Source organism: Vespula vulgaris, chromosome 3, assembly GCF_905475345.1.
Source record: "Vespula vulgaris chromosome 3, iyVesVulg1.1, whole genome shotgun sequence".
NCBI lineage: Eukaryota > Metazoa > Arthropoda > Insecta > Hymenoptera > Vespidae > Vespula > Vespula vulgaris.
Genome location: NC_066588.1, coordinates 5986863 through 5999766, shown reverse-complemented (window position 1 = coordinate 5999766; position 12904 = coordinate 5986863). Strand labels below are relative to the sequence as shown.

The window sequence follows — 12904 nt, the reverse complement described above, 5'->3', positions numbered from 1 at the left end:
ATCGTAGTTTCTAATGTAGACGTAAAAGTAAACGATAGTTATTAAGAGTAAAAGAGAAACGGAAGATTCTACTTGTTTTCTTTTCCCGTTCCTTTCGTTTCATTTAATTATTCATCGAAGTAGACAGGTATTACGTAACCGAATTTAATCATGATCGGATGCGTCGATAATGTAACAGTTGCGCGTCTAGATCGTTCGTCGCTTGAATTTCAAATGAAACGTTCCTCGCCAGATGCGACGTCTAATTTGTGAATAAGAAAATTCAATTTGCGTTCTTAACGCTTTTCCAAACAAACTATGTAAAAAAAAAGAAAAGAAAAGAAGGAAAAGGAAGAAAGGAAAAAAATGTTTCTTTTCTTTTCATTTTTCATTCGCGAAGTATACGTAACGATCTCTTGCATAAAGGACGTTTCCTTTTTTTCCTTTTTCTTCTTCTTCACTTTTTCTTTTTTATATGAACTACTACCTAACGCTGGGTCGTCGTCGTTGTCGTCGTCGTCGTCCTCGTTGTTGTTGTCGTCGAGCAACAGCACGTTTAAAAAGAAAAATTAAAGAGGAAAACGAACTTATTTTTCGAATGTATCTGCTCTTCCGGTGCTCTCTTTTTACCTCGTGCTACTTATCCCTTCTTCTTTTTCTCTATATCGCGACATTCGTTAAGGCTTATTTATCTCCGAACGTTTTTCCATGCAAAAAAAGAGAAAGGGTGGGAGAAAGGTAGACAGAGAGAGAGAGAGAAACAAGATGTTCGCGTACGAGCTTTTTTCGTTATCGATACTCGTATATCAACTGCTATTCAATCAAGATATCTTGTTCCAAGGCTAGCTACAAACCATCCCTAAGCACCAATCATGACGGCTGCGCTTGATAGATGGATTCGATTCACGATAAAGGTATAGCCGGTCCTTGGAATCTTAACGGACATATAAGGCTTATTTATAATCTTTCGATCGATCAATCCACGTCGATCGTCATCAGTGAAGTCTCGAAAAGAAAACACCGCTTTTCCTTCTACATTGATAATAAAGAATCCTTCTCGTCTTCGATATCATAATAATCTGTCGAACGAGATATCTATAAGACTTCGTCGAAAGGGGTCATCGATTATAAGGAGCTTTCTCGATTTATGACGAACAATATAAGACCCATGGAAAAGAAAATCAAATGTATTATTAAACTGGAATATGTTTTCGATCATGTGCGTCGACATTTTTAAGATACTTCCTGATGTTCGATCCAATTAAAAATTTTCTTTAAATTATTTCCATCTAAGATCGATTAATGAGAGATTCTTCTTCACTCGAAATAGTAAAAATAAACTGAGTGATAAAACTTTATAAACTTTCTAAAAGTTCGATCATTAATCCTATGCTTTCGTATACTTAGTTACTAAAGTCGAATTAATTCGTTTGATTTCTAATGGTATCGTATATAAAATAAATATTATCATATATATTGCATTTGCATTTTATCCTTTGATATGCTCGCTTTTTTATTTTTCTATCATTTTGTATTCGAAAGATATTCATCGTAGACAGTTATTCAATTTTTTCGAATATATACTATATTATTATAATATTTATACTATGAAGGAGATAGGTTTTCTAGGAAATTATATAGGTTGATATGCCAACCTATTTCCAGAGAATGAATGCACATCAGTTAGAAGTATGTATACGAACAAGATTCTTGTCACTTGTCTTGACGTCACATAATTTTTTTCTCATATATATATATATATATATATATATATATATATATATGTATATATGTATATATTTATATAGGTCACTATACTAGCGTATTTTCAGGAAAAATGTAGGTCAAATACGAGGATGTATGGAAACAAGATTTTTTAGCAAATGTCTCGCCGATGTAGTTCACTATTATTTTTACTAATTTATACAAGTTAACGTGTTATTATCCTTTTCATTTAAATATTTCTATAAGGAAATGGATTAAAAAATATTTATCGGAATGATCAAAAAATAAACGTTATAAAGTATTGCGATTGTTTTTCTTTCTTTTCATTTACAGATCGATCGCAGGTATATCTTCTTAACAACGTGTATACATTTTTTTTTATTTTTTCTTATCCTTTTATACTTTAGTATTTTTTTTTTTTATACGAACACCTTGCTTATGGCACATGATTCTATTTAAAGAAAAATGCAGATGAATTTTTTACAGAAGTGCGTCAGGTGCACGAAGCTCACGCAAGATTTTCCAACGTCGTTAATCTTTCAAAGGACGAGAAAACCGGCTGCTTCTTTTTTAGAGTCGCTAGCTTGGTCGTTTCGTTCGATATACATGCACATACAGTAGTGTGTGTTACGTTCGAAACATATTGCAAATCCATTACGAGCCGGTAGCTCTCAGGCTCGTAAAGTTTATCGCGTCATCCACGGTCAAGCGCCCTCAAAATGCGTACTCGATATTTCCGTGGTCCTCTCTCGCGTTCATGCTACTCGCCAAGTGCATTCCTCTGCACTCCTAAACCATAAAACTTTGAATTCCCGTCAAGGAAGATGTATCGTCGCTGTTGGTCGTCGTCTACGTTGCCGCAATTTACGACTTTTTGCGAATTCGCTTCGAGTAAATTAATTTCGATAAAGGTGAAGGGCGGTAAGCGGAGAGTAGTGTATTGATGGAAAGTTTTCGTTTACGGCCATTGGGTTTCCTAATGGAGAGAGAAAGAAAGAAAGAAAGAAAGAAAGAAAGAAAGAAAGAAAGAAAGAAAGAAGGAAGGAAGGAAAGAAAGAAGAAAGAAAGAATGGGAGCCAAAAATTGTACGTGCGAGAAAGAAGAAGAAAAAGAAATTCTCGGTTTCCCTTCTCAATTTTTTTAATTATACTCAATTTTGTTGCCTCGTGATTTCCTTTATTCGTGAAAGAGAAAAAGAGAGTGAGGCCACTCTCGCCTCCATTTTACTGATTTCGACGTAACGAAGGAAAACATTTAAAACGCGGCCTCGACTCGAAACTTTTTCTTGGCATTTCGCATTCGTGCTTTCAGGCTTCCATTCTCTTTTCTCTCTCGAGTTACTACCAACACCGTGGTGTTCAGTCTTTTTTCTATATTCAGTGCTTTATACGATAATTTTTAACGCTGATCCTCAATTTTCTTTCTTTATTTCTCTTACTCTGTCTGTCTCTCTTTCTCTCTTTTTCTCTCTCTCTCTCTCGCTTTCCTTCTCTACCCTCATTGTTTCCAGCCATCAAAACGAGAAAAATCGTCAAAAGCGAGATATTAGCTCTTCTCGACGAAAAGCAGAAGAAAAAAGGATTTTTCTAAACTTCGATGAGATTTCATCGTTTATAACAAAGTAGTTTGAAATGAAAGAAGCGAACAAAAATTCTTCTTCCATCACTTTTATTCCTCTTCTTCTTCTTCCTTTTAACTCTATCATCACGAAGCTTTCCTACGATTTCTCTAACTTGTGTAAGGCGCTGACTTTCGATCGATCTGGGTCCACTGACCTACATTAAAATCCGAAACGCGACGACGCCAAGATAGGACTAGAAAGAGAAAGAGAGAGAGAGAGAGGGGGGGGGGGAGAAAGAGAGAAAGAGAGAGAGAGAAAACGTGAGAACGACAGAGAGAAAGAGAGAGAGAGAGAAAGATAGAGAAATACAGAGAGAGTGAGAACGAAAGAGTAAGAGTGAGAGAGAAAGGGGGAGGAAGAGAGAACTAGAAGGAGAGGGAAATACCAGGACAATCCCCACGGTCGATCGTGTATTTGAGAGCTGGATAAATGGGGGATCGGTAGGTGGATTAGATACGACGACCGATCGAAGTGGGAGTGGGAGTGGGGGTAGGTGAACCGTAAGGTCTACGCTAAACACAGTGTTAGAGTAAGAGTAAGGGAGAGAGAGATATACACAAAGAGAGGGGAGGAAGATACGCGTATGTAGAACGCGTTACATCCCTCGCGGCAGTCGTCGTTAGGTAGTGGGGAGAGAGGAGTCACTTGACCTTTCGACTCGACATCGTGATCCGTCAGTTACAAGCAATTAAGCACAGTGGCGTACATGCTCGAGCGGAGCGTCATCTGCAGCCGGTTCTACTTATCTGCTGGCCGTTCGAACCCGATGTAACCGGTATTATCAATCTGGTGAGCATATCGTGTCTCGGCAGCCCTACCCTGTACCACTACTAACAGTACTAGCACCCCACCAGCTATCAGACTAATCTACTCAGCCGTCTATATATGTATGTAGTGTGTGTGTGTGTGTGAGAGAGAGAGAGAGAGAGAGAGAGAGAGAGAGAGAGAGAGAGAGAGAGAGAGAGAGAGATTGGATAGGTGCGGGACCTGAGCTTCGATGGTGCAAACATCGCCATTGTGTCTATCCGTTGGACTGCACTGCGGGTATACTCAGGATAATAGCATTGAAAATGATTCTATTCTCGGAAATAATGGCACGAACTCGCGCATCCATTTACGCATATAATGCGAGATATACTCGCCTCGACGAATATGCTTCTCTCCTTATATTTTTTTCCTATATGAACTTACTTATATACGATAAGTAAGAGCATTCGCAAAGAAATAATTTTATTCCTAAAGAATACGTTGTGCGTTTATATTAAAGGAAAAGTTAACGTTAGAGTTAACTATTTGGAGTTTAGAATTATTTCGTAGTAATGTTTATCATAGCAATGTTTATTTAGAAACTTTTCTTGTTCGTACGTACTATTATTGTTATCAATATCATCAATGTTTACATGAGTTTTAATGAGATGTGAAATACAAATTCACAAGGACGTTCCACTGTTGTATACTTGAAATCGAAATTTATCTCTTCAAATAGGAACGTACTACGTTCTTCATGATTATTTTGTACGATGTACGGTATTCAATACGAAAGATCGAATAAGATCGGTGAGAGAGATATAGAGAAAATCTGATAGGAATACTCGTGCGACGCATTTACAGTTTGAAAACCGAGCGGTCGATGCTTATTGCAAGACAGAGAGAAACGATGTGAAGGTGGCAATGAACAAGAGAAAGAGATATATATGTATATGTATATATATATATATATGTATATACAGAAGAGTATAGGTGAGGGAAAACGAAGAGAGAGAGAGAGAGAGAGAGAGAGAGAGAGAGAGAGAGAGAGAGACAGAGACAGAGACAGAGGCAGAGAGGAGCTGGAGAAACTGTATTAGTGACAATGGAGTGGATACGCGTAACGGCGGCACGTACCGGCAGGAATTCGTTTGTTTCGACAAATGGAATTGGTAACAGGATTATGACCATTACTTCCTTGCATCGCAACTAGCAGAGAGCCAGCGACGGCTTTCTAGTAGCATCGGCCACTCGTCAGGTTCGTGGTAATGGCATCGAACTCGCCTACCACCCTCTTGCTGCATTACCTAACCCCAACCTACACCATATTACGCCACAGGAATACGGCAAACGACCGTGATAAGTCCGAAATTCTGTGATTTCAACTTTCTTCTTTCTCTTCTTCTCTTTCTCCCCTCCCTCTTTGTTTTTTGTGTCTCGTACGCGTATTGCAACCCTCCGCATTCTTCTTTTATTTCTTCTTTTCTTTCATTCCTGCAACGAAACAATTTTGCGAAATAAAGGTTCCAATTACGCGAAGTGTGCGTTGTGGAAGGAGAAAACGAGAGAGAGAGAGAGAGAGAAAAAATAAAAGCTCCGTCCATCGACCCACTTTCGAGCGTGGTATTGTACACGAGCAGCCTGGTGGACGCAGAGTATAAGAGTGAGAGAGAAAGAGAAAGAGGTAGGGAGAGAGAGAGAGAGAGAGAAAGTGGGAAAGAGAAAGAGAAAGAAAGAGAGAGAGAGAGGGAGAGAGAGAGAGTAGGGAAACGTGCAGGTGCACGTGCGATAATTAATCCCCGTTAAATTGTCGCGAGTTAAAGCCGCCGCGGTGTATATACGGTTTGCGACGTCCATCCCCCCTCTAACGCTTCCATCCCCTCTTTCTCTTACAACCACTATCACGCAACACTAATAAAACTGCCGATCGTTAGTCTCGATGTGTTGGGTTGTCGGTGTCATTAATTTATTGTTTCACTTACTCAACGAATAAGCAATTAGTATCACTCTCCTTCTCTCTCTCTCTCTTTTTCTATTATATATTTTTTTTGTTTTAATTTCTTCGTTATTTCTTAAGTTTTATTTGTTTTTCTGTTAAGGTTTATTACAAAGGAATATTATTCACTATAATAATTTATTTGTTATTCAAGCGAAACAAAATTTGATATGGTAAATTCTCTTTGGATGAGCTAAAAAGGAATTTCGTTGGTGCAAGCTAACGTTAATGGCGTTTAGAAACTGCGGAAACGTTACGCTACTACTACTACTCTACTACTACTACTACTACTACTACTACTACTACTACTACTACTGCTGCTATAATACTACTACTACTTTTGCTGCTGCTCCTTCTGCTGCTACTGCTACTGCTGCTGCTGCTGCTAGTGATGCTGCTGGTGCTACTGCTGCTGCTGCTGCAGAGGATTAACGCGGAGAGTCTAAAATTAGCGCGTTGTTGAAATGCACCACTTTTTTCGGCATCTATGAGCTTTCCGTTCATAATACAACAGGAGTAACTTTAGACGCTGAAAGATTAGAATTCTCTTTTCGTGCCGTGTAAATACATTTCGCGTATCTTTTATCGATGTTAGTTACATTTTTGAGATCATTCGAAATTATTCAAAAGGATTTAATAAACGCAAGAAACATTTATCGAAGGTATTAGTATCTTTCTAGAAAACAGTATCGAATTTTTCGTGCCAAAGAGAACAAGGCATTTAGCTGTCGAACATATTTTTTTCATTCCTCGAATCTCCTCCTTCTATTTCACTGCAAAGTGCAATTCTCGAATTTCCCGAATCTACTTACCGATTCCGTCGGAGAAAAGCAGGTAGTTTCGACGAATTAGTTTATCGTTTCCGACGAGAAGAAGGTGAAATCAACGAGAGAGAGAGAGAAGGTATATCTTCTTAAAGCTTTTTCTTCTGTCGAAGAGAAAAATAGAAGAAGCTTGGAGAGGTCCGATAAGCCGAGAGTAACGGAGATGCATTTCTTCCAAGATACGAAATTTACGAAGCGCGTGAGATGTGCAGACTCGTAATCTCTCTCTCTCTCTCTCTCTCTCTCTCTCTCTCACACACACATATACACCCTCTCACTCTCACTCTCTCTCTCTCTCTCCCTTTCTCATTCTTTCTCGAAGTAATAAATTCATAAATGCCGATGAATCAGAATTTATTACCCTACGTCGCTAGCTGATCGGATTTCCTCTTTCAGCTTTTTTTCTTTTTCTCTCTTCCTCTCTCTCTCTCTCTCTCTCTCTCTCTCCCTTTCTCCCTTTCTCTCTTTCTTCCCCCTTCTTTTCTTTTTCCCTTTCTTTTTTCTTTTTTTAAAGAAGAAAAGAGGAAACTTTTTATTCACAATTGCTAGCGCGAGAAACGGATATTACAACGGTACAAGGTTTTACACTGATAAAACGCTCCCGGACAGTCTCGCTTTCCGACGGACAGACGTCAAAAGCAGATTCTTTTCGTTAATTAAGCGTAGATTCGTTGGTAAGAGGAAAAAAGATAAAGAGGTGATGGTGGTAGTGAAAGAAAATTATACGCTCGCGGAAAGGAGAAAAAAAGAGGCAGGAGTAGTTTTCTTGTATATTGCGTATATTCCCTTACTTGCAGATTCCTTGTTTTTCTCTCCTCCAACTTCTACGTTACGGATACAGAAGGTAACTACGACAAGTAGATAACAGAACGAGCTAGAAGATGTATTTTACACAAAGCACCAATTAACCTTCCGTAAGAACTTTATACTCTTTTGAAAACTCACTCGAATACGATGCTCGTGTAGATGAATTAGGATCAAAATCAAACCGCACCAGTTACTATCTTTACTACTACTACTATCTAGTCGATGTGCGTTCCATTTTCAAGAGCCTTGCAATACTGCAACTTTCCTTTGTCCGAGGATATTGACTTGCTTGACTTGGTCGCTTTCTATCTCTCTTTCTCTCTTCTTGTTTCTTTCGCGATGAAGAAGAAGATCGGGTAATTGAAGTTGCGAAGTTTCTTAACTAAGAGCTCGTCAAACAGCACGATATATGTACTCAGCTTGAACTTTTTCTATCTTTCACCTTTTCCGAGAATATTACGGAATATTCTTGGGATTAAATTAATAACCTACTATAATTGAGATTTCGCATTAATCGATTTTATTCTTAAAGAGAAAGACAGAGACAGAGAGAGAGAGAGAGAGAGAGAGAGAGAGAGAGAGAGGGGGAGAGTTGAATTAACGTGAGAGTGGACAACAGTCACATCAAATGATCCTCGATTAGCTAGTTGGGCTAATCGTCTCATAAGAGTTAACGCGTCGCGGCAAACGTGTCGGCTTAACTCGCGTCGAGTGGCAATCCGGATGAAATCACTGTCTGTGTCCACAATGGCGAAAGCATGTGTGGTGGTCGTGTGGAGATCGCTAGCTAGAGAGAGAGAGAGAGAGAGAAACAGGGACAGGTTGTACAATGCGTATAGGTAAACGGTACACAAGTGGCAGTAGCAACTGCAGCAATGGCTGCCTAGTAGTTGTAGTAGTAGTAGCAGTAACAGGAGTAGCGGTGCCAGCTAATGAAGATGTTTGTCAATACTGACACGTTAGTATATGCTGTAACGGTTACTCGACTCTATGCCTTAGGTTCGACTATAGCAATCTCCTCCTCCTCCTCCTCCTCCTCCTCCTCTTCCTCCTCCTCTTCCTCCTCCTCTTCCTCCTCCTTCTCCTCCTTCTCCTTCTCCTGCTTCTCTACCATGTCTCCTTCCTGTCCGTTCATCGAGCCTGTACATGCTTGCTAGAGCACTGCTCTGCAACGTAAGGTCCTTGGCTAACCCGATGGTACTCGGAGCTCAACGGAGTAGGCAAGACGTGCTTCGTTACAGTTAATATCGAGTTATAACCGAATCACGTTGCGTTGGAAGCAAGTTAAATCTTACTTAGGCGTTCCAGGCGTTACTCACTGACAATTAACTCCGCCGTCACCCTAACTAGACACGTGGGGCAAGCTCGACTGGGATCGAGAAACTGAGTGCATCTTATCTTCAAAAATAATATACTGAAAATCGACGTAAATTGTAGTTAAATTTTATTGAGTCTTCGTCTCTATTCGTTCGTAGAAAATTATTATTCATAACGATTTGAAGATCTTTTATTTTGTAAAGTTCGATTAAATTTATAATTAAATCTTATGATTATTTTTCTTTAAAATTCCGATTATTTTCTTTAAAAATCGTGATTAGTATTATTGCGAATCGACATTACTTTGTCATTAAGTAAGGTATGTGCGAGTTAGGTTTGAAATTCGTATTGAATTTCCCCCGACAATCGACGTGCCGTTAAAGCAGTCTCGAACGAGATATATCGACATACTACTGTCGCTTTACAGCCGTGAGCCACTTCCAATGGCCTTTCAAAGGATTTCGAAAGTTTCCTTCGATAGTTGGCAAATATCGATCCCGAGCGTAGATACACGTCAACGGTAATTTTCGACTTCGACCTGAATTTTTCGTACTCTCCTATAGTTTTCAAGCATAGACCGTGCTGCTGAACCACGCTTGTGCAATCACTAGCGCGTAAAACGTTTACTCCCTGTAACTTTTGATGAAAATGAAATTTTTCTATTTCGTTCGAAGTTTTAAACGTATCTCGACATTCTCTAAATATGTGTATGCGTTTCTATGTGCATGTAACAAATTTATATATTCGTTGCCTTTGTAAAAATAAAAATGATTACATTTAAAGATACGTTTATTTCGTGGATTTATGGAATTAGATTAACGTTTATTTTAACATACAGAGATACCATTTTTCATCGCAGTTTTATAATGATTATACGCAAATGCATCGTCCAAAATATTTATTCGTAAAATAATTTTTTTCGATTAGTTCGAACTCATAATATCTAGACGATATTCAGAATTAGATGCAGCACGTGGTGTTATCGTAAAGACTACAAAATAACGTTCGAATCCTGTATGAAATAAAAGGGAAAACCACAAGAGGTTTTTCCACATAGGTAGGTGTCAGCGATTCCGCACGCAGCATCCCCATTTTACGAGCAACGCAGCTGTTTCGAATCGGCTTAGTTCTCGAACGCCTAGCTTCACGAGGATTTTACATCGAATCTTCTATTAGGTTCAAGGAGATTTTCATAGGATCACCGTTGGTTCACGCCTTCAGATTTTTCGATGGACCATTTTCTCTCTCTTTCTCTTCTTTTCTCCCTCGTTTTTTTTTTTATTATTCCCCTTTTTTTATTCTGTTTATTTCCGCTACGCAAATTCTTAATCAATTTTAATCTGATAATTTTATTTACGTAATATTATTTCCATAAATCTTTAAAATTTTATTTCATTTATTTGTTCTTATATATATATATATATATATATATATATATATATATATAAAATTTGAATTTATGTCTACTTATATCTATCTTTAATTAATATTATTCACGAATGATTCATACATTCGATTTCACTGACACACACATACACAACATTCATACACAGTCACACGTACTTATTCGTTCTTTTCCAAAGAAAATACGTGTCATAAAAATTTGGTTTTCGAGATCGTGATTCTTCTTCTTCTTCTTCTTCCTTCCCTTTATAGTATTCTTCCCTTTTCTTGTAGCACGTAGGTACGCTCTCGCTTCGATAAACCTCGGCAGTGACGTGCTTTATTACGTTACTACGGATATACTTACGTTATACCAGCGCGATCATCAATTTTAAAGTTACACGAGGAAAGTTTATTCCGCTCTTGTGGCGTATAGGACGAAGCTATTGTGAAGTTGTAGGAGTTGTCGAGACCTAGTCGACCCTTTTCCCCACCTCATCTCTTCCTTCCTTCCTTCTTCCTCTAGGATGAACGAAACCCTCACATGCTCTCTCTCTCTCTCTCTCTCTCTCTCTCTCTAACTTCAGTCAAGGAGGCACATACTGTTGTTACGCTTAACACGTTACGTTCCGCTCAATCTGTATTCTCTCTCTTCTCTTTCTCTTTTTTTTTCTCTTTTTCTTCGTCTTTATAAAGAACTTTTCTCTCATACCGAACAAAGCTGCTTTTACATAACTCATTGAATTCACTTTAGCAACAATTTTTAATATTCTCGTTAAGCCGGACATTATTGTCTTTTCTCGTTTTTGTAAATAGAAATAAATTGGAGTATTTTCAGTAAATCGTTAAATGAAAATTTATTATATTCGTTGGTAATGTACTTGTATTACTAAATAATCATTACCTCCTGCATGTTCGATGTTAGAATTAGTCCATTTAATTTGTATAATTGATATTATAGATCATCGACGAGTATTTCGTGGGAAACGATCATCTTATATTCCGCACTTCGATCTAATTAAATTTATTAATTAGTATCGATTAACACGTTCTACATGACACGTAGATATTTTCAAAAGTATCGTAATGTAACATGAAAATATATGGTATAAGTACGTATACGATGTTTTCGTTTTAATTGTATTAATTTTTTTATTTCGTAGTCTCTAATTTCACTGATTAAATTTACCAGTTTGCAGATTCCATATCGTAGATGTGTTTTACTCTACGATATTCGATAGTATGCACGAAAATGGATATCGTTTGTATAATATAGGTTAGCTTTTGTTGATGATCGAACGATTATTATCGTGTTCGGATTTCGTTTGTAGACAATCATATCGAAAATACGCTTTACGCGAAAGCGAGTGCGCTGTTTGTAAAAAGATAAAAGAGGTAAAAAATATTTCATTGATATTTTCAGTGAAATTTTATACTTTATATCATTCTCTCTTCCGTCGTTTAAATTAACATTCCGGAACACAGATTGATATTGATTAGAAGTAAACTTGATTGGACTACGAAGGATTAGATCGGTCCATCGGAATTCGTTAGTTTATGCGTCTTTAAATCGCATCTCGTATACAGGACGAATCGATGCGTTACGTATTATCATCAGTGTACATTGCAGTGTAATATCGATAGATGTTGCTAGCAACGATAACAATTTACTCCTAGTAATTCGAGTTGAACGACCAACCCCGAGATCTCTAAGCCTCTACCGTATAGAGAAGCGACGCGTAATGATTTTGACCCAATTCGGTAACGGAAGTGTCTGATTTATCGCACGTGCTACGTTAGCTGAAAAAGATGTAGGAGAGAATTGCATGAAGCTATCAAGATGCTGTCAGATAGATCATATCGATCGTACGAACTAGTATTATGTTATCGACGTATATACGTACGTCATTCAAATTTACCTAATGAACTTTTTCTAGATGGCAATTAAAACGTTGCCATGGATTATCGGATTACTTAACTTGAATATCTCATTAAATTCTCTAATAATATAGTACTCGTATATTCTTATGTTATTACTATTATCGTAGGATTCTCGTATTTTCTTTTCCTTTTTTTCTTTTCTCTTCTCTTCTTTTCTTTTCTTTTCTTTTTTTTTTTTTTACTACGTAGATTCGAAAGAGAGCAACGCGTATTATGCAATCTTATAATTTATCTTCTCCGAGAAAAGGAACATAAAAATCTGTAAGACATTTTAGCAGTGCGATCTGACAATAAATAATGTTTTACGAATACACGTAGATGTAAGCATGGATAAGACATTCCTCGCGATAAATTCGACGGATAATCGGTGTACGGCATATCGAATGTAGCCCGCAGGAATAAATATGCGTTTTTCGATCGATCCTATCTTCCGACAATGTGCGGAATAGTACGAAGGAGCGACGACAATATACCATACACACACACACACACACAGGTGTATATATATATGTATACCTTACTCCATAGTAAAATAATAGAACGCTAATCGATGCTCGTGTATGC

General features: G+C 37.8%; 1 protein-coding gene across 5 annotated transcripts in view; it reads left to right on the top strand.

The window, feature by feature from the left end:
* The window catches only part of LOC127062823 (teneurin-a), a 473231-nt gene that overhangs the window by 100310 nt on the left and 360017 nt on the right, over positions 1-12904 (top strand). The gene's annotated exons all lie outside the window — the stretch shown is intronic.